The sequence below is a fragment of the Ambystoma mexicanum genome, chromosome 1p (assembly GCF_040938575.1).
Source record: "Ambystoma mexicanum isolate Mex_15411 chromosome 1p, UKY_AmexF1_1, whole genome shotgun sequence".
Classification (NCBI taxonomy): domain Eukaryota; kingdom Metazoa; phylum Chordata; class Amphibia; order Caudata; family Ambystomatidae; genus Ambystoma; species Ambystoma mexicanum.
The window spans coordinates 231615065-231637601 of NC_090921.1; the positions used below are offsets into that span (position 1 = coordinate 231615065).

General features: G+C 46.4%; 1 pseudogene; it reads right to left on the reverse strand.

The window, feature by feature from the left end:
• Positions 1-7976: 7976 nt before the first annotated feature.
• On the reverse strand, positions 7977-8133 carry LOC138461966 (small nucleolar RNA U13; annotated as a pseudogene).
• Positions 8134-22537: the final 14404 nt, after the last annotated feature.

Consider the following 22537-nt stretch of genomic DNA (forward strand, 5'->3'; position numbering starts at 1 on the left):
TTTCCTACTGGACTACTGCTCTTTCACTTGTTTTTCACACTCTGGTGTCTTTAGTCCCTGTTCTTCTTCCTGCTACTGTCCTTGTTGCAGATCTGTCCACCCATCTCTCAGGCTGTTATTTCCACATACTCTTACACTGCCTCGGCTTGCCTCTGTACAATTCTGTTAAACAGCATCTTTCTGTCACTCCTCCTATCTTTCATCTATTATATCCATGCCTTTATGTTAGTTGTTGGCTTTTACCAATGCTATTCAACTGTTTTGGCTCTTCACTTGCTGTTAGCTGTTTCCGGCTATCTCCCATTCTCTGTGCCTTTCAAGGCTTCTGCTGTCTCTGCCTTTCTTTGTTCACGCTATCAATGATTGAATGGGTTTCAGCTGAAACATCCTGTTGTGCCAGCCTCCTTGGTTATTTTTGACTCAAGTTCCAGCTCTACCTGTCAGGGTACAGAACCTCGGGTTGTGTGGACAGAGGTCAGATGTAGGTCTCAGACATGGCCCAGTGACAAGCAGCATGAAGACATACATACAGGAAACTTTCCAGCCTTATTAAAAGCTTTTATGCCCTTTCTGCAGGAAAATGAGCCTCCAGACTACCTTTCCCAGCAGACACCGGGCCAAGAACTACAAAACCCTGACCACGTTGGGTGGTGCACACGTGCGCATGCGTGCGCAAGCAGAAGCACAGGGCTTGTGCTCAGACGTCGACAGAAGCAGACGTGTTTCCAGGAGCTCTGAGCAAGGTGAGCAGCACGAGGGGCCACGCCCCAGCCAACCTTCCTCCAGGCCCCTCGCGCATGCAAGCTAAGTAGCGCCAGTGCTGGTGAACTTAGCGAGGCGTTGCGGAAGATCGGCACACTACAGCAAAGCCTCGCTGAGGAGAAAATGCCAAGAAGCTTTCTAAGTTGTCACGGGCACACACAGGGTGCGTCGACAATATCCTCGAGTCCCCCCTGCTCCATAGAAGCTAAGTTATTAGCTCAGTAGCATTCATAGCCACAAACCAATACGGCACAAGGGGGGGCACCCATCGACGCACAAACTCAAGTGCAGTGCATATCATTAGCATATGCAATTAGCCATGTGCGCTGCCTATTGAAAGCCGCGGCTGGCAGACTGCTACTTGTACTGAAGTCGCACCTCACCACACGCGTCTAACAGCACATCCAAGGCACATTCTATCATGTGTGATTCTTAATACAAGGTCTTCCGTTTAACGTGGGGCCACGTGCGGCTACCTTACCGCATTGACAGTGTATAAACCATCACGGGGTCAAGCAAAACTATACGAACGAAGCAGCAGACAAGAGTGCTTGTTTGGGGAGGAGTCACTAAGTTCAAGACATGAATGGTGTTATGTGTATGGGAAAAACACACACAGAATAGTAATGCATGCTCTCTTTGCAGCATTGAACTGCTCCTGTTACCAGACCTGAGAGTGCACAGGCAGGAGGCCAGTACTCATCGCAGAGATAAGTCTCTCTTTTGCTTGCCTGTGAGCCATATTGTACAATGTTCATGAAGTACATGGTTTCTCTTATTGAGTATGTGTAATTGTCAAAAGTTGTATTTTGTATTTTCACTACTTTCCCTTGCCCATCCACCTCCCCTCTCCTGAGGCTCTTTCCAGTTATCCTTAATAACAATGCCTATCCAACCAATGGATCCCTAACCCTCTTTCCTCGCCGGGGTCTTGGAGGCCTGTATAAATTTTACCTTGCAGGCGCCCAGACCACGGAGGGGGTGGTTGGTTTGTGCCACTCCTGCGCCTAGAGACTGGAGCTGTGGCACTACCCATCAGTTGTTGCATCCTCATTGATTATTGTGGACTGAAATTGCTACCCATCCTGTTGAACCATTGTTCAGCTGTGCTACCTTGGTAGTTATTCTATCATTCTGCTTGGACATGTGCTTGGCCACATTTATCGACTTCAAGTCATCTACTGGAGACTCTTCTAGGGTTTTTTGGTGGCTAGAGGCTTTTCCCTGGTTTGGGGGTTTGGCTCCTTAGAGTTCTCTGCGATGTGGTATTTTTACCAGTCAAGGTGGCCTCTGAGGGAGCTGGACCCTATTTACATGAAAGGCAGAACAAGGAAAGCAAGGGATAGTGGGATCCTGAAGCCAGGTAGACTAGAAGGAAGAAGCCGACGGACCCCAGACACAGTTCTTCCGAAGGTCATGGTGATGAGTAAATGAGGGAAGGCCTTTTGTTGTCGGACAGTACGCTTGGGCTACAGTGTTTGGGCACTCTCTGACATTCTCATTGTGGGGTACTATGTACATGATGTGTTCTGCTGGTCAATGGCTGTTCCTGTGTTGGTTTCATGTTTCAGGTGTCAAGGGATTGTTGTGGTTTGACATACTGGGGTGTACACATGCCAATGTTCACATGTGATGTGTACAGGACACTGAGGGTCGCTTGATTTCACATGCATGTATTGAGTGCATGTCCCTACTGACACACACATTTACACAATGCTCCACCACACATACAACCACCCTTCCATGCCCACACATGCACACAGATTGCCTTCTCTGACATGCTGTGTCCCTGCAGCGCATGATCACTTACAATTTGGGGATTGTGTACATGCATCAGTAGGTTATTTTTGTTGCTTGTCCTTTTTATATGATGCTCTATGTGTATCCCCAACACAATGGCTGCTTACTGTGCTGTGTGCTGAGCGGTGTGTTGCAGGAGACACACATAGCACATGGGTTAGGGATTTGCGGATTTGGATTGGCCAATGTGCATGCCAACAGGCATTCTGTCTTTTGTTGATGGTACCGCTGGTGGCATGCATTTGTGTGGGACTTTGTATGTGTGGGAGGTTGTTGGTCAGTCATTTCATCTAATTCCATGTCAGGTGCGATTGTCTCAGGCCTATTTCCATTTATAACGTGTCACTTCGTATGTAATTGGTCATGTGTTGTGCTTTTGGTTTCCTCTTTTGCTGTTGCATGCCATGTCATGGTGTGGCCGACAAGGATGATGTGGGTTGGGAGGGTTTGGGTGACATAAAACTGATTGTCAAGGCCTGTTTTGCAGGGGGGTGGTGCGATTTACACCTTGTATGTGTTCCTTTTGGTCACACAGGGTTGGTTATGTTTGTGTAGCTAGGGATGCCCACAATGTGGCACTTCTGTGGCAACATTCTCTGGGTGGTAATGTTGTGCTAGTTGACTGTCTCTTTGTCATCATCGATTGTCACCTGGTATGTGCCAGGCCTGTGTGCACTCCGCAGGAGTGGGAGTTTAGGTGAAAAATGTGGCCACAAGCTGGGTCCGGGCTGCCTCGCCACGTGCCCTTTCCCCTCCCATGAGCAACGCCTGTGCATGGGGATGTGGGGGCACCACCATGTCCACTGCTATGTCACGCCGTGTTGCAACATTGTGCAGGACACATGCTACCACAATGATCCTGCACACTACTGGTAGTGCAAATAGTAGCTGCCCGCCAGAGCGGTCAAGGGAGCGACAGCGTGACTTGAACACTCCGAGTGTGCGCTCCACTATGCCCCTGGTTGCAATATGGGCAGCGTGGGGTGATGTGGTGGGGTTTCGTATTGGCGTCATCATGTGGTTGCTCAGAGGGTAGGCACTGTCCTCTGGGGAGGTGAGGATGGTTGTCATTAGTTGGGTTTGTGTATTTGTCTGTGTGTGACATGCATGCATGTGCACAGACATTTCTACTCACCAATGAGCCATGTGTCGCCATGCTTCCCAGCTTCCAGGTCCCGGCTCAGGGCGGACATTCTGTATATGAAACTGTCATGGGTAGACCCAGGATAGTTTGCATAGACAGAGGTGATGATCCCATGGGCATCGCATACAACCTGTACGTTGATGGAATGCCAGTGCTTGCGGTTTCGATAGATGTGCTCAGTGGCCCTAGGTGGACGTAGGGCCACATGGGTGTAATCTATGGCACCGAGCACTTTGGGGAAGTGTGCCACCCTGTAAAAGTCCTGGACCACGGCCTGCTTTTCTGCGGGTGTTCTGGGCATGTATATGTGCCTGCGGACTGAGGGGCGCACAGTCATGATTGCCAACACCTGGTGTAGGCAGCGTGACTGCGTGGCCTGTGAGACACCCACAACTATGACAGTTGTCCGCTGAAATGACCCAGTGGCCAAAAAAGGCAGGATATTGAGCACCTTTTCCAAGGGGCTCAGTGCTTGGGAGCACAAGGTGGGTGATGTAAGGTCATCCTCCCACTCCCTGACCAGGTCTAGGAGGATATGGGGTGGAAACCTGTACCTGCCATAGACCTGGTCATCAGGCATCCCAAAAAGGCTGGTCCTGGGGAAAAAAATGCGGGCCCAGGCTATTCTCCTCCTCCTGCGGTGTCCCACGATCAGTGCTGCGAGAAATGGGACATTCATCGTAGCTGTATATACTTGTTTGTTGTTTGCGCGCACTTTTATACTGCGCTGGGATGCTTCCGCCTACCTTCGTGTGGCGGATGTGTTTCCGCCTGTGCATGTCTTTTGGCGTGCGCAGGTTTCCCGTATTTGATTCCATGAATAGGTGTTGTTCGCGTGCATATGGGCGTTCCGTGTATTTCCCAGCAGTACTTCCCCAGTTATGCCTTCTTTTTCACACGTTGTTCCCCATTCTGTGTGTTCCACCCACTTTTTGGTGTGTGCGATACACGTTCTGCGTTTTCGCTGTGCACGTCACGCACGGTGTTCGGGATGTTGCATTGACGTGTGCACCCGTGTGCGCCACATGCGTATTTGGCTGACATCCCGGGGAAAATATGCGCAGGGCCTTCCATGAAGCACACGCGTGCGCGTGCGCTTGCTTTTTCACGCTTGCGTCAACTTGCGCCACGAATTTCGGTGCACATTTGTTCCATGAATCGGCCCCTAATAACTTTTTGATGTGCTTACAATTAGTAAAAGTTATTACTATCGATGGAGTAGCACTGTATTATGTTAAAACTATTATTTTGGCTTTCGCAAAAAGCATGCACTATACACTGAACCACTTCTACTGACTCCGAATTGTTGTGACTTAAGCCTCTCCAGGGATCGTTCCAAAGTCAAATGTGTGGTGACGCGTAGGACATGTGTCACCAAGTTAATAAAAGGCATGCACGGCCGCCTGTGCGCCAGTTAATCCCCAGCAATGTGTCTTGTGTTGTGTGTGTGCTCCTGGGTTTGACTCTGGGCCCCGGCCCCCTGCCGGAGCCTGTGACAACATAAAAACTGACAACAAGGATGTCAGGATTCTGCCCCGTGCTGGTCCCGGTCACAGGGGTACAGCCTGCTCCTGTCGTGCCGGTGGGGACGCGTAAAAGCTTGATCCTGCATGAGGGATCTGGAAGCGCAGCACCAGAACAATGAAGCATAATCACTGCGCCAGTCTCCTCGGTGCATACCTGGTCTGCTTCCTCCTGGGGGGAGCCATGTAAGAAGCGGCACGGCCTCTGCTGCAGCTGCTGTGAATGAAAAGAAAATCTCCTGCGGGGGGGAGAGGAAGCGGTGCAGCCTCTGCCATCGCTGCATGAGGTAAATGTACTCTTGCCTGGGGGAGAAGGGCAAGGATAGCGCTGCTCTGACACGCTGCCGAAGTGGCCCGGACCGCTGCCGTAGTAATTGAACGACCCCACCTAGGGGGAGAGAAGAGGATGCGTGGCACATTCAGCCTCCATAAGTTGATGGTGTGCTCCCACCTGAGGGGAGAAGGGACATGCTGCTGCTTTGCCAGGCTGTACACCTGACAGAGGTGGAATGAGGCGCAGTCAGTGCTGCAGTGGCATTTATGAATAGCCCGCCTGGAGGAAGAGTTGAATGGGGCGCAGACCACTGCCTGAAGCCCCTGACATTACGGGGACTGCCCAGGTCCAATTTACCAGCACGATTCTGGACGACCTAAACATTGATTGATTGATTGATATTTTATTTCTATCGCGCTCGTACACAAGTGTTTCAGAGCGCGACAAGGCAAGGGAGGGGAACAGAGGAGAACAAAACAGCGATCTTACTAAGCCCAGTGACATTGAGAACGTGCAAGTGCATGTAAGGGAATGGAATTGCTTACGGTTACTAGAGACCTCTTCTAAGGTGTGGGGGGGCACCAGTTCAACATGCATGCAGTCCAATGATGCCACCACATAGGGCATGTCCGCAATTGCACAAAAGCGGGCCTTGGTGGCATTGAACTGTGCCAGGGTGGTGGAGGGGCGATGTGGGTTAGGAGGTCAAGCATGGTCTCCATGTTTAGGCGGTACAGGGGTAGTATCTGCCTGTCAGTGAAGGCCCAGGGTGTGGCCCTTGTACGAAGGATCACTGCACGCCTCTGCCTCGCCACCTGCATCCCCATCATCCTCATCCTCCTTCTCTCCATGGCCTTCTGTTGCCTTTGCTGGTACTCCAGCCCCCAGAGCTGCAGATTGACATGCAGCGTCTCCAGCTCCATCTATGCAGAAATGACTGGCAGCATGGTTGTGTTGGGATGTGTTTTTGGGGCAGGTGCAGCGCTTTTGTACTCTTCCTGTGTGCAAAGGGTGGATTGTGTGCACCTGTGGTCTAATGTCCTTCCGTCACCTGTGTCCATTTACTGGCTGCTCTGATGTGTTGTTATCTCCACCTTGGTTTTACCGGTACTCCCAGCAAATATCAGTCGGTATTACCGGCAAATCCAATTTCGTAATATGCCAGTGATACCACTGTGCTGGTATTACCGGCGCAGGTTTCTGGCCCGTCCAGTATTTTCGTTTCCGGTAATTCCGAAATGAGGTGATACAATCAACGGAAATTCTGGCAACTGTGTACCGGTAAACTTGTACTTCACCGGACCAGTAATAGTGCCGGTAAACTGTATTACCATATACCGGCAAACTCGCAATGAGACCCTATGTTCTTACGTGGGGATAAATGCATATATTTGTGCATCCAGCATGGACATGCAGTGGTATGGAACCCTGTCTGTAAAAATGTATGACCTATGTTAATTGCAACTGCCTGTTAACAATGTATAATTTATGCCTGCCCCAACCCCTGTAACTAAGTCACATTTTTTAAACAGTGCCACGATGCCTCCGGAGTGCCAGGTGCTTTACAAATATAAAAATAAAATAAATAAAAATAAATGAAATATTTTTTTCTTCGTTACCCTACAAAACCAATTGCTAATTGGGTGGCCTTTTACCCAGTTTATCAAAGGTTTGCTATAACATGAACTACTTTAACCCATTTTCTCCCAATTTTGTGTTGGGTAAGAACCCCCCATATTCATACTTATTCATGGGAGACAATGAAAAGATTCACCAGCCACCCCCACATGCAAATTACTGCTGTGCAGCTGAAGGGGAAACATGTACCTCTCCTAAGGAAGCATTTCATTGCAATGGCTGGTGCACATATATGCAGACCTCAAGGGAGCCTGTGCAAACTGCACCTAGATGTGAGAATTCTGGCAGGGATGTGGCTGTGCTATTGTGATAGCAACACCTGTGCTACAAAACAATGTACCTGTGTGCTCCATTACAAACCTTGAAAACGAACCACATGTTTCAACTACCTAATTTAAGGTTTGCAAACCGTGATACCGTTAGAATTAAAGATTCATTGTGGGGACACTAAAAGGAAAAAATCGCCCTCCTCGCTAAGCGAAAGTTGGCACCCATTGTTGCAGGTTTGCTAGAGGGCGTGTATTGATGTACACATGTATTAGGAAGGACATAGGTTGGGTGCCAGGGAACATAACATATTCGATCACCCTGCACAAATATATAATTTATCCGTTTTTTTTCAGCACTGAATTTTGAACCAATTCCAATCGACCTCATGAAATCGAAGCCGCATTTCAGCATTGTCGTAACGATCACAATCAAAGTCAATAGAAAAGCGCACATTACTGCAGTACAACTATAAGTATATCATATCAAAAGAAAACTTTAACAGAGGCACTTTGCATAGGAATAAAGGCTTTTATTTCAACTAATAATAAAGAATCCACCAGTTCTTGATAAGAAGGGTATTGTGCCAAATCGTAACAATTGTTTGGGAAGGCACATCTTTTTTTTTTTTTTTGTCGGGGTCATCATCCGTTCAGATATGGGAGATCATCACATATCACGCATGCGCATAAAAACCCACTCATCACATTCAAGAACCAAAGAATCGGCTAGCCCTTCTTCTTCTTCTTCAAATTATCGAATGCGGGGGCGGACCCACGCAGGCGCTTCCCCATCCAAAAGGATGATGTGCACCTACCCCCCCACCAATCTTACACACAGCCCTCACATTCTCATAACTCTTCCCACCGCCCTGTCTGCCTCACAAAATCTAGCAGCACACTGCTCCTCTCCCTGCCTCTCACCCCGACTCCTCCCAGCAAAGCCTTCCCACTCAGTTCAGCCACTCCCAGCGCAGACAACTGAACCCTCATCAACTCTCTCTCCTCAACATGCCTCTCACACACAAGCAAAACATTTCCCAAAGTCTCAGGCACCCCACACACCGCACAGTCCCTCGACTCACACTTCCCCACTCGAATTCAGGACAAAATAGTGATTCTGCGATAATCCTTCCAAATTGAGGGTGAGTTAAATGGCAACAGGACGTAAACAGTACACTGCTGCACGCACGACAGTGACATCTGACCAGTTTCATAATGTTTAATGTAAAGTCTACCAAAGCCTGACATTTTAAGGAGTAGGACATGGCGGGAATATGCAAATTAGTGTAAATCGGTCCATCCAATCCGACCCACTAGGAGATTAGAAAATAAAAAAGAGACTTAAAAACCTCCCGCTCAGGTTTGGCGGCCAAGTTGCAATGCTGGTAATTACAGAAGCAGAAATATTGATTAAAATATGAGAATGTCCTGCTGCCACTGCAGCATGTTTAGAAGCTTGTATTACTAAGGGAAGCCTTTGTGAGCCATATGAGGCATTTTATAAACTGTAACTTTTCATTACAACCATACATGTCAACATTCTGGACCCCCTGGGAAGGAGATTTTGAAACAGAAAGCCGGAGACAGGAATTTCCCATAGGATTGCATTGGGGATTTAATTATTTTAGGCGAGAGTAAGTAAAAAATAGCTATATTTTTTATCAAAATATCGTGATTCTCCTGCCTAAATCAGGAGGGTTGGCATGTATGTTACAACATGAGGCTGTTACTGATTAAGACTTTAATACAAAGCTTTCTCTCAGAATGCACAGCGTTTTATCTATTACCCAATAGAGCACAGTTCAGTACTCTGATGCTTTGGTCTGTGATCACTCGGAAGAGGGGGCGGTGCTCTGGCTCACTGGGTGGTGCTCAGCCTAATGCAGCAGATCAACTTTCAAAAAGCCACCAAAGACAGCTGGGTAGTGTGGAAATGTATGGGATACCAAATATTACATAGAACTGTATCCCTCTAACTTGCATTTGTATTGGCATCGGCCAGGAGTGATAACACAGAAAAAATGTGAAGTTACAACTCAAAAATTCTATGTCAAGACCCGGAGTCTCAGATTATGCTTCTCTTATCGTTACTCAATTCGAGCAGCATTACAATGACAACATCAGTAGAACAATAAAGTGAAAAAACTTCATATTCTCTTGTCATTGGTCATCAAAATAAACATGTGATCTTATTCCTCCAATAGCCTTGCAGCACCTCCATAAATATGTTCACCATCTTAATATCCGCCTCTTTCTTTGCGGCTCGAGCAGCCCATTAACTACCAAATGATTATTTATAAACATTAATTTGACTAAATTATTCTTTATTTGAAAGCAGCGCAAGCGTGGGGAATCGAAGCGCAAGCGCAGCTTATTCAGATTTCAGGCGGAGCATATCCGCAACGTAAGGTAAATCATTAAAGATTTGCCGGTCAGAAACTCTGTGAGAGGAGTCTAGCCCGTCATTAGGGGCAGAGTAGACACAGCATCGGAGAGGAGGTGCATCGGGAAGACATATTTCCGCGCCCCCCCACTCCGGTTAGCCGTGTCTACGTCGAGTGCCCGCAATAATCAAAGAATATCTCTCACGGGAAGAGAAATAAGTACTTACTACATACTGAATATACATGAAAGAGCTCAGGGGAGCAAAAGGACATGGGACAAAGAAAGGGGGAAGAAAGAGAGCCTGTAAGGTTAAACATACCAAGACACCCCGGGCACGCCACAGAAGAAAACAAAAAAAGCGGTGCAGTCTAAGAGGAGAGTGCATAAATGGCATGACACATCCTCGGAGAGCTCAGAAGAGGATGATGATTGGCAAGAACAATCCTCAGACGAAGTGGAAGTGATATCTTCATCTGAGGAAGAAGGAACTTCTAAGAAAACAAAAACGATCAAAATAGAAGATGAGGCCGGCAGCGATTTTGACCCAGATGCAATGATGCACCAACGCTCAGTGGAGTGGGAACCACCGGCAAAGTTAGCCATATATTTGAAGAAGAGACTGAAGACACCTTTATCGAAAGAGGCTAGAAACAAACTCATGGCAGAATGCCCAAGCTCTCACCTGTTAGAGGGTATTGCCACAACACCTGACTTAGATGAAAAAATGGTGACCTTTATGAGCTAATATGCTAAGGACATAAAAAAGGGGCTAGATAGATTGTGGCGGTCATGCCAGGACAAGATCTTAGATGTATTGTAGGGGAATGACTTAGTGGGGTTGGGTTGATCTCTGATGGGCTACCCATGACTGCTGCTGCAGTCACTAGGTCGGAGGCCAACCAGGGTCTGACTGATAGTCAGTTACCCACACCAAAGGGGAGACACATGGCAAGAAGGAAGAGCAAAAGGACCACCTCTGTGAACGGGGATCCTTCTCTTCCTGCTGTTTCAGCAACACCCACTGGGATCCAAGCGCTGGAAAGGCTAGGCCCTAGACTCAACTCCTGAGGGAGAAGAGCCAGAAGACCATCCCCAGGGAGAGGCACTCAACCCAGAGGATCACCGTGATCTTCAATGTCTGCTGGCTGAAGGTGGGCCCCTAGAGGAGACTTCTGTAAGGGTCAGAGAGAGTGCCACTTCTGGAGGGTCTAAGAAAACAGGCCCGGGCACAGTTAGATGTGGTGGGACCCCTCACCAAGATACTGAAAATAGAAGCCAAAGCCAAAGAGAAAAATTAACCTATTTACCCTGGGATACTGTCATGATGGGCACAGAGAGCAGTATGTCTTTTCGGGAACGGAAACAGGGCGCTCCTAAAAGAGAGACGCAAATCCGTTCTGGTAAAAATTGAACCCAAACTAAGTGAACTCGCAACTTCGGAAGCAGCAGCAACAGCAAAAGGGAAGCTCTTTGATGACTCCTTCATATAAAGGAGCTTGCAGAATTCGCGAACTCCTACGCTGCCATTGACAAAGTGGAAGCATCCCTAAAAATGGTGTTTGGGATGCACATTTGTGCACGGGTTGGCAGAGGAAGGGGTCGCTCAGCCAGCCGGTACATTCAACACAGGTCCTTCAGCGACAGAAGTTAATGGAGGCAGGTGGACCATTTTAGGCTAGATGGGCGAAAACATGTTAGTGCAGAGCGCAGCAGCCAAATAACTGCTAGACAGAGAAATAAAGGCATTAAAGTAAAGAAGGAAGCCATAGGACAGGTTTCGGAGCAGTCAGACAGCTTTGTGAGCAATATGTGTTTGGTCAAGGGAAAACACAAACTGAGACCAGTTATAAATCTAAAGGAACTGAACAGCTTCATATTGTACAGAAACTTCAAGATGGAGGGTATTAACCCCCTGAGGGACTTATTACAACGGGGTGATTAGTTGGTAAGAATAGATCTCATGGATGCCTAACTGACAGTTCCAATAGCTACAGAACAGAGGAAATATCTAAGATTCAGATGGAAGGGCCAGATATGGGAATTCACATGTCTACCCTTCAGACTAGCATCAGCCCCATGGTGTGTCATAAATTTGATGAAACCATTAGGGACGTATCTAAGGCAACAAGGTATACGTATGATTGTGTATTTAGACAGCTGCATAATGTGTGAAGACAGAAAGACATCAAGCAACAGTTGAACATCACCCTGGATCTGCTAGAGCGGCTGGGTTTTCTGATCAACTGAGAGAAGTTGGTTCTGACTCCAAATCAGTCAATGGAGTTTTGGGATTCTTGGTAAACCCCCCTCGGGATACCCTGAGTCTACCGATTCACAAGATAAAAAACCTAAAGAAAGAGATCAAGACTGCTCTAACAAGGGAAAGGTTATTGATTAGGAAAATAGCCAGACTAGTGGGACGATTAGATTCATCAATACAAGCGATCTTCCCAGGCCCACTCCATTATAGAACCCTCCAGAGATTAAAGATACAATATCTCAGGAGGGGTGCCTCTTACAAACAGAGAGGACCTATATCTCAAGAGGTCAAAGAAGAGATGCAGTGGTGGCTACAGCATATGGAGGCATGGAACGGGAGAGCAATATTTGGCTCAACCCCAGACCTAATAATAGAGTCAGATGTGAGCAGATGGGGCTGGGGAGCGCGGTGCGTAAATCTGACAACCGGAGGTAGATGGTCAATGAAAGAAGTGGATATGCATATCAACTGCCTGGAGCTTCTAGCAGGATCTTTCGCAGTAAAATGCTGGACACAGGAGAAAGCACAATATTGCATTCTCCTCAAGATGGACAACGTGTCCGTGATGAGATATATAAACAGGTTAGGAGGAACGAGATCCAAGAAGCTAGCGGATCTAGCAAAAGAGCTCTGACACTTATGCCTATAGAGGTGGATTTCAGTGATGACAGAGTATCTGCTGGGCAGTCTGAAAGAAGTAGCAGATTGTTATGATGTAAGTGTAAGTTAAAACAAGTTCATAAAAATGTATTACCAGATCCTAGTTAAACATTGAGCTGCACTATGAGCTCATTAAGTTCTAAGAATGTTATTGTAAAGAATGTGGAGGAGTTACAGTGGAGACTGCAGGGAGAGAGCCATGTTGGCATTTGGCTCTCATAGGCCGCTGTCGCTGTAATGAAATAAATTACTGTTTCTTCATCACTGCTGCCTGGAGCCCTTATTTCCTCACAGATTGGAACTCCAGGTTCCTAAAGGATGCCAGCGGTTGAAAGCTGGACAAGACAGTATTCCAAATACTGTGGGAAGAAAGGGACCATTTCAGAGGGACCTATTTGCATCGAGGCTGAACAGACAGATTCCTTGATGTTTCAGTTGGAGACCAGACCAAGAAGCAGAGCCGACAGATGGTTTTGTGCAAGTATGGGGCCCAGAAATAGAGTATGCCTTCCTGCCATTCTCAGTGATAGCGAGAACTCTGGCACAGGTGAGGAGACAAAGAGTATTGTTAATATTAGTGACATCGGCATGGAGGGGGCAAGCATGGTTCCGAGATCTGCTGGAAATGTCATACCACAACCCGATCGCACTACCGACAATCGGATTGATCATTTGGGACCCAATAGGGAACAACCATCCTCTAGTGGAGTCAGGCAGCCTCAATCTCATTGCGTGGGTGATATCAGGGGAGCCTCTGCTAGGTCAAGACTATCGAACAAGGCTGAGCACACCATTGAGGAATCGTGGGCACCAGGGACCAGAAAGGCATACAGGTCTGCATGGTCAAAGTGGCATAGCCGGTCTATGGAGAGGGCATTAATTCAGCTAGAACAGATGTAGTACAGGTGGCAATTTCTTTAGCGTAAATAGAAGCGCAAGGCAAAGCATACAGGGCGATCAATACCACTAGATCTGCGATATCAGCGGGACACATGCAGTTAGAATGACGAACAGTAGGGGAACTACCCTGATTTGCAGATTACTGAAAGGTATCAGGCTGATGAGAACCCCCAGGGTAAAATACAACCAATTATGGGATGCAGAGAGAATATTAAAGTTGTTCACAACAAGGCCAGATAACGATGAACTATCCAGGAAAGAGTTATCAGCTAAGGTGACAATGCTATTATGCTTGTCATGCAAACAAGTAACTGACGTAAGAGTGTTAGAGGTTGATAGGAAGACATTTACACCCACAGGAGTGACATTCTATATATCTAGACAAACTAAAACGAATCTGAGCACTATAGATTATGCATCAGTCACTGGACAACCTACATTTTCTCCAGTGTAGTGCATACAGGTGTATATAAATAAAACAAAGGAGATATGTGCCACAGGGGTATCCCAGTTGCTCATTGCGCTGAGGAGACCTTTTGGGACAGTAGCACCAGCCACTTTAGCAAGATGGATGAGATGGGTGATGAGTCAAGTGGGCATTGACATTTCACACTATGGCGCACACTCAGCGAGAGGAGCTATAGCATCCAAAGCATTTAGTGTAGGAGCTCGACTAGATGATATATTGAAAGCAGCAGATTTGACAAATTAATCTACATTCAAAACATTCTATTTCACACCAGTCAAAAAGGTACTACGTTGGTGGTAAGTAAGCTCTAAACAAGCATAATCCGAGCTTCCGGGTCTTGACATAGAATTCAGATGTTGAACACATTTGTTTAAGAAAGTCTTAATTCTATTAAAGACACAATGGCGAAGGATTATCCCACCCATTCCAATCGTGAAAATGTATAATATAATGTCATGATTATGATGCAATTATGTGATGTATTTTGTCATGCAACAGGATTACCCACCCCAGGTGACCAGGAAACTAAAATGTTCTTTAATTGCAGGTTCCATGGGAGATAACAAGCAGACAGGAACATGAGAGTCACAATGAGATTAGATAAAGCTCAGCGTTTGCCGGTTAGGATGCAAAATGGATGATCAGCGAAAGAAAGAGGAGGATCTTAAGACTGTGGAAAGATTTATGGTGGTGTTGAGAGACTATTGGTGGAATAAGATCACATGTTTATTTTGAAGACTAATAACAAGAGAACTACAAAAGACTGTGTTTTTACACGGAACATGTAGTTTTTTCACTTTATTGTTCTACTGACTTGGTTATTGCCATGCTGCTCCTGTCGAGTAAAGATAAGAGAATCATAATCTCGTCTCTGCGTCTTCAATAGAATTATGACTTTCTTAAACGAATGTGTTGAAAATCTGAATTAACCACAAGAGACTAATAACCTTTTGATGTTCTTACGATTGGTCAAAGTTATTACTATAGATGGTGTAGCACTGCATCATGTTAAAACTATTATTTTGGCTTTCGCAAAAACCATGCACTATACACTGAATCACTTCGACTGACTCCGAATTGTTGTGACTTAAGCCCCTCCAGGGATCGTGCCAAAGTCAAGTGTGTGGTGACGCGTTGGACATGTGTCACCAAGTTAATAAAAGGCACGCACACCCGCCCGTGCACCAATTAATACCCAGCAATGTGTCCTTGTGTTGTGTGTGGGCTCCTTTGTTTGACTCTGGGCACCGGCCACCTACCGGATACTGTGAAACATGACAACTGACGACGAGGATGTCGGGATTTGGCCCCTTGCTGGTCCCGGTCACAGGGGCACAGCCTGCTCCTGCCATGCCGATGGGGACGTGGAAAAGCTTGATCCTGCATGAGGGATCTGGAAGAACGGCACCAGGGCAATGCAGCATAATCACAGTGCTGGTGTAACGTCACTTTTTCCTATCTGTCAGAAAATCCTATCTTGCTGACTGAGCATGCGTGCGCATGCTCAGTCAGTACTTAAAGGATAGGATTTTTTGACAGCAGGAATGTGGTGTGCCTGTGTTTCTGGGGTCCGAGGGGTGCCGTTTCTGTAACTTGATGTGAGCCAGGCTCACTGAAATAACAGAACACGGCAAAGCCCTGTTAAGAGCTACTCGTAAATGTAGGCAAACCTCACGAATCCACCGGACTCCAGAAGATAAACACAGCGGACACTGTGTTTCATAAAGTCCCAGGATTTTAATAAGCACTAAATGTGCAAAACATATGAAAGTATACATAACAAATATATATGTACCTGTATGTGAAGTAAGTGCATCATTATCACGTTAATAATGCACTTATTTCACATACACGTATATATTCATCATAAATCCGGCTGACTGCGCATGTTCAGTCATGATGTATAGTTAAGCACTGGGGGCAGGGCCGTAGAAGAGGCATCTTTCTATAGATGAAAGCAGTAGGGACAGGGGAAGTCGCGCTCAGCCATCTATTCACATTGCCCTCCCCCCCTCTTAATGAAGCCTTGTTACAGTGAGAAGTGTTGACACTTCATGGCTCAGTGAGTTCAGTGCTGTTGTTCAGCTTGTTTTCCAGTCCCTGCTCGTCTTGGCCACATTTACAAAAAAGAAAAAAAAATGCATATGAAACAACACGAACATCCCGTCCTCCCATAAGCAGTTAAGCACACAATGTGAAGCTCGGGCTGATTGCCATTCTAATTCAAAGCCACACGCAGCGTCCTGGACGGGCTGTCTGCAGCCCCTTAATGACCTGCAAGGACTCCCAGCGCTCCCATTGTAGGTTGTGTGGAGGCATTTTGCATTGATGGGCTCTTTCAATATTAGAGACCCTTTGAAGACACATTACCTAGCAAAGACAGGGTATTTACAGCAACACTTAGTTAAATCAAGATGGAAACAAGCAATGGCAATGCCAATAGTTTGGGTTTTTGTGTAGGCATGGGAAAGGCCATGGGTAGGCCCTGCTGTCTTTAATGGTATGAACGGTAGCAGGTGCAAGTACCTGGGCATCTAATGGCAGTGCCTGGCAAATGCCTGATATGTTTTTAAAAGCCAAAAACTGTTAACAGGACTTCACTGAAGGGCACACACAGTGCTTATAAATTGATTGGCTGAAGGCAGACCAGGTTAAGACAGTTTTATTACACCAGTAGCATTTGCAGCTCAAATTAAGTCATTGTCGAGTGCAAAGTTTGATGTTAAGGCTTGATTAAAGAGAGCTCAAAGAGTTCCCATGAGAAGGTGTTTTGGGTGCTACTGGTCGGGTATGATTCTTATCTTCCCGCTTGTGCTTTTGTTCATATATTATTTTTCCTGTAGGTTTAAATTTTCCTTCTTGCTCAGTACATTGACAGGCCAACTCTAGCGTGAACCGGAAGACTGAGTCCGTTCACCAGTACTGCCACAGCACCTGGCTAGTTCACTTTGGGAGTACAAGTCGACACTTTGTAAATGGCTATTCCTTTTCTTAATATGCCAAATACCAGAAGGAAAAGAAGGAAGATGGCAAGGGGGTGGGGGCTATGTCATGCGTGTTGCCATGAGCCAGTCCTGGATTTTCCCTTTGCATACTGATCCTTGTGGGCCTATACTTATAATGGGAAGAAGTAAAATACCAGTCCTAGCATTTAACAGGAAATAACTGGACTCAGTGTCATGAAGGACATGGGGCTACTTGCCAGGTACCATCAATGGAGCCAAGGACCAGAGGTGAGCGACGTATCAAGGACCAGAGCAGCCAAGGATCCAAAAAGCCAATGATGCGCTTATAAGTTGCACACATACAAGAAATTAAAATAGACACCAAGTGTTAGAAAATAACAATTTTAATAAATGCTTTTTGTTAACATATTATGTTTGTGTTCGCTGTATGTATTATTTGCGTTATAGTTATTTTTCAACTTCTAAGACCTATCCACATTGTTTTAGAGGTGTGCTTGTTCTTTCAGCTTATTTGGTTGGGAGTCCGCTTGTTTTTGGCTTGTTTTGAAGGGGCATTCAGCTTATTTTTTCCTTCTGACCTGGCAACACTGGGCTTGAGGGCCCTGGAAAAGACACAGTGGATTTTACAACCCCACCATGCAGGGGCGCCGAGTACGGGGCGGCTGCGGGGCCCGTGCCCCCCACCCCCCTGGCAGAATCGTTTTGGGTTGGGTATACTTCTACATCTGTGCACCGGTGTGCACAGATGTAGAGGTACGTACACCCAACCCAGAAGGATTTTTAGAAATGGAGGCACAGATGCAAAACAAGTCTGTCCCTCAATTTCTAAAAATCGTTTTGGGTTTGGTGTAATTGTACATCTGTGCACCCCTCTTGTAAAGAGGGGTGAACAGATGTAGAGGTACACCCAAACCAGAAGGCTTTTTAGAAATGGAGATACAGATGCAAAGCGAGGGAGGGGGCAGGGAGCAGGGGCAGGGAGAGGGAAAATGAGACTGTTTGCATGTCTCTGAGTGTGCACGTGGTGAGGGTGAATGCTATGGGCGGGGAGCGGAGGCGTATGAGCCAGCACTTTCTAGTAGAGCTGCCATATTTGAAATGGGGCAATGCTGGTGCTCCTCAGTTAGCTGGCTATACTCTTGATGGGATAGTACTGCTGTAACAGGGCTTCTATAATTGTTGAATCTTCTCAGCGTTAATACTAGGCTTTTGTTGAGGCAATGCTAGTTCATCTTAGTGGGGCTGCTATACTTTTGATGGGACAACATCAGCACCTCTCAGTTGAGCTGCTACACTCTTATTGACAAGGCCCCAGCACTTCTCAACAGATGTATTTATTTTTATTGGTTATTTATAATGCGTGTACTACCCAGAGGTTTCTAAGCGCGGACTGTGGGAGCGAACCTGTGTTATGCGGACCGAGGGAGCGAACCTGTGTTGTGGGGACCGAGGGATCGAACCTGTGTTGCTCTGTGTCGTCTTGCTTCCAAGGCGAGCACGTTGCCCCTGAGCTATCCTTCCGATACTCTAAAGATCTGAAGTACATTTAATGATACAGAACCAGAACTATTGAGCAAGTCCGTCATCATCAGAATATCTCAACACTGTCATGGTTATACAAGAGCTCATATATTTAACCCCTTAAGTGCCAAGGACGAGATATCTCGTCCTTGGCAACAGGGAGGTAATCCCAAGGACGAGATACCTCGCCCTTAGCACTTAAGGAGTTAAAGGGATGAAATTACTCAGAATGTAGCAGCACTATTCAATAACCCAAAGTTCTTAGGCGTAGTTAATGTGAAAATACTACACTTCTCACCGTTGGGCCAGTACTACCACTTCTCACAGAGGCTTCTACACCTTTTATGGGGCAGCACTGATCCAGCCTACTGCTCACATGCTCAGAATTGTCATTTCTCAGCAGGGCTGCAACACTATTCCATTGCGTTCTGTATGTTGAGTGCTTCTTCATCACCAATGTGGATTCATGGCTCTCTCCTAGTGTCTAAATAGTAGATCTGTCTACATTCAATTGGCAACAGGCATGTCGGGAGCTGCCTGCTGTCCATAAGCTGCCGCTCAGGATTTGGGAGCCGTGATGGGGCAAGGGATAGAAGGCTCGAGCCTGTCGGATAGCAGAATCAGCAGGGTCTTAAAACCTGCTCACTCTTTCTGGAGGGGCCATGGGGCAAAATGAGCCTGATCCCACATACAGGGGGTTGTTACCCCTTTATCTCTCCTGAATGAAAGAATTAGCTCTCTCAGACACAAGTTATCACCCCTGCACACACTGAATGAATATGGTATGGATCTATAGATCGAGAAAACTGGAGTGACAATTCAGAGTGTTTTAACAGAAACTGACTCCATTAATATACATGGGGTCACTGAGATGACCAAGAGTGAAACTGTACATTCAGTTGTGAGATTACCAGCAACGGTTGATACTATGCTCCAAGGAGTGAGGTGCCCACTCAATATATCACACTGTTTATAGGTGTGAGACCCATCCTGAATGCTTGCCCAAAGAGCCTTGGCCAGAGTTTCACACTGAAAAGTGAGCATGTGATCCGAGGTCTGCAGCTACACACACACGCAGGGGATTCCCATGCTTCCACTTGCGAGATTTGCACCAAATTAGTGAGATTGTGCTCCAAGGTAGGAGGCACCCACACAGTCTTTGCTCTGTTGTTTGACACACTCGCAGGATGGGACGGCATTTCGTTCTCTCATCCTAGTTGTGTTGCTCTGCCTTTTGAGGGCTACTACAACCTGGATGATTATAGAGGGGTGGAGTAGGGGCACTGATGACTTACTGGAATGCAACTCGAAGGCTTAAATCTCCTTCTAACTTGACTTTAGTATATGCAGCACATGCTAGCCAATGTTTCCACTGATCCGCGCTGCGCGCGACTCCACCCCCCCCCGCGCTGCCGTTGCACCAAGTTGGCGACTGTTTGTATAAAGCTAAACCTTTGTATGCTTTGTTGTATAAAGCTAAACCTTTGTATGCTTTCTTGTTGCTATGGTTTTCAGCTGTGTTTATACCAAGCACATCATCTGTAATTCCAGAATGGATTTATGCCTACTGTGCCATTCTGGAATGATGTGTGCTTGGAGATGTTTACTCTGGAGTGAAGTCAGTTATACCCTGGATGCTGCCTGTGTTGGGGGTCTTAAGTGAGTTACTGAAGCTGTTCCAAATAAACTGGCTTTCACTTACCAAGTTTGTGGCTTCTTTACAATGGCGACGAGGATGGGATGTCTGTAGTGATCCCTGCAGAAGCCAAGACCCCCAACAGTGACTGGAAGTGGAGTTTGGCAGGAGCTGTCAGCAGGAGCAGCCAGCATCCAGGAGGAATTGGCAGGAGCTATCAGCAGGAGCAACCACCATCCAGGAGCTGTCAGCATGAGCAGCCACCATCCAGGAGGAATTGGCAGGAGCTATCAGCAGGAGCAACCACCATCCAGGAGCTGTCAGCAGGAGCAGCCACCATCCAGGAGGAATTGGCAGGAGCTATCAGCAGGAAGCTGGAAGCTGCCTGAAAGTGGATGTGGCGCTGAATCAAGCCCAGCTGAATACGGGTGTGGCGCTGAATTGAGAAAGGATACTGAAACCTCGCCCAGGGCCCCCTGTGGGAAGGCGAATTAGGAGGAGCTATCAGCAGGAAGCTGGAAGATGGAAGCTGCCTGAAAGTGGATGTGGCGCTGAATCAAGCCCAGCTGAATGCGGATGTGGCGCTGAATTGAGAAAGGATACTGAAACCTCGCCCAGGGCCCCCTGTTGGAAGGCGAATTAGGGGTGTATGACAAAGGAAACCACAGCTTAGAGAAGGTGCTTTCTCTGGCCCCCCAAAGGAGGAGATATTTTTGTGGTGGTGACTGGACAAGCATAGCCAAAATAGAGTGGCTATGTATGGCAACATTTGACGATATTCTAAGAATCACCATTTGACATCTTGAAAGCAAACTTGTTTTTGTTGTGTCATATACTTTGAACGCATATTAACCTGTTATTTTACGCATTGTGTTACGTAGCATTTAGAGGTTATAAATATGGCCCTGTCTGGAGTCCCCGGTCCGCAAGTATTTATGCTCACACCAGGTCCGCCAAAAATTAAGTGGGCCCCGTGGAAGAAGGGATTCCTACATTATGTTAAAGCTACGTGTGGGAATGGAATGTCTGTAGAACGTAAAGTAGCGATGTTAATGCATTTTCTGGGGTATGAAGGTCAGAGGATATATGACACACTTCCTGATATTTCCGAATTAGATTCAGAAGAGGGAACAAATGATTTTGAACTGGAATTGACCAAACTTGATAGGCATTTTGAGTCAAAAATTAGCACGGTATTGGAGCGATATCATTTTGGCATGAGATGTCAACATGAAGGAGAAACTGTTGAAGACTATATAACTGCTTTGAGACATTTATCCCTCAATTGTAAGTTTGGTGGTGGATTAGAGGAACACATAAGAGATCAATTTATGATTCACTGCTCTAATGATAAAATACGGGAGGAAATTTGGTTAAAGGACGATCCAAACTTAGAGGAGGTCATTAGTATAGCGAAGAAAATTGAGCACACATTACAGTGTGTAGCGAAGCTGTCCCTCATGGAAAATAAATCAGCACCAAGTGTTGAGGTACTAAGAGTTGGAGATAAGAAGGGAGGGTGCCCAAAGGAAAAGAAAAAACATAGAACCAAGCCCAATAAACATTATGAGAATACCCAAGCCAAAGGTGGGGGTGGTGAGCAGAATAATAGGCGGTTTCAAATGGACGCTGCTCAATTTAATGTGAAAAAGGAAGATAGGTTATGTTTTCGCTGTGGGAGCTCACGACATTTGTCTGCATCTCCCATTTGCCCTGGGAGGCGAGTGAACTGTGGTTTATGTAAGAGGTGGGGGCACTTCGAGAATTGTTGTAAAAACTATTGAATTGGAGGTGGAAGGGGACCCTTCCTGATTGAAGAATATGACGGTGTATCTTCTGAAGAAGCTGATGTTTCTGAGAATGAAATAGTTACCGTTCATATGGTAAAGTGTTCAGGTTCTGATGAGTGCGAGCATCCATCAGCATGGATAGAGGTAAATGGTCATATGGTTAAAATGCATGCTGACTCCTGCTCCAAAATCACATTAATGTCTAAAACTGTTTTTGAGAATGTAATTGGAGGTGACGTCAGATGTTTGATTCCTTCAGATAAAATGCCTGGCGGATATAACGGAGACAAAATAGAAATTCTGGGGTGCAATGAGACAGAATTCAAATTCAAAGGGAGGTTCACACGTGGGAAAATATATGTTACCAAAATAGGTGAAACCTTGTTAGGTTGGAAGGAACGAAGGGGTTTGGGAATCAAGTTGGATCCTAATAGTGAAGAGCAAGTCCTCAATGTGGTTAATTCTTCTGAGGTTAATAGTGACAAAACAAAATGTGAAATGGTGACTAGATATCCTGAGGTATTTTGTAACAGAGTGGGG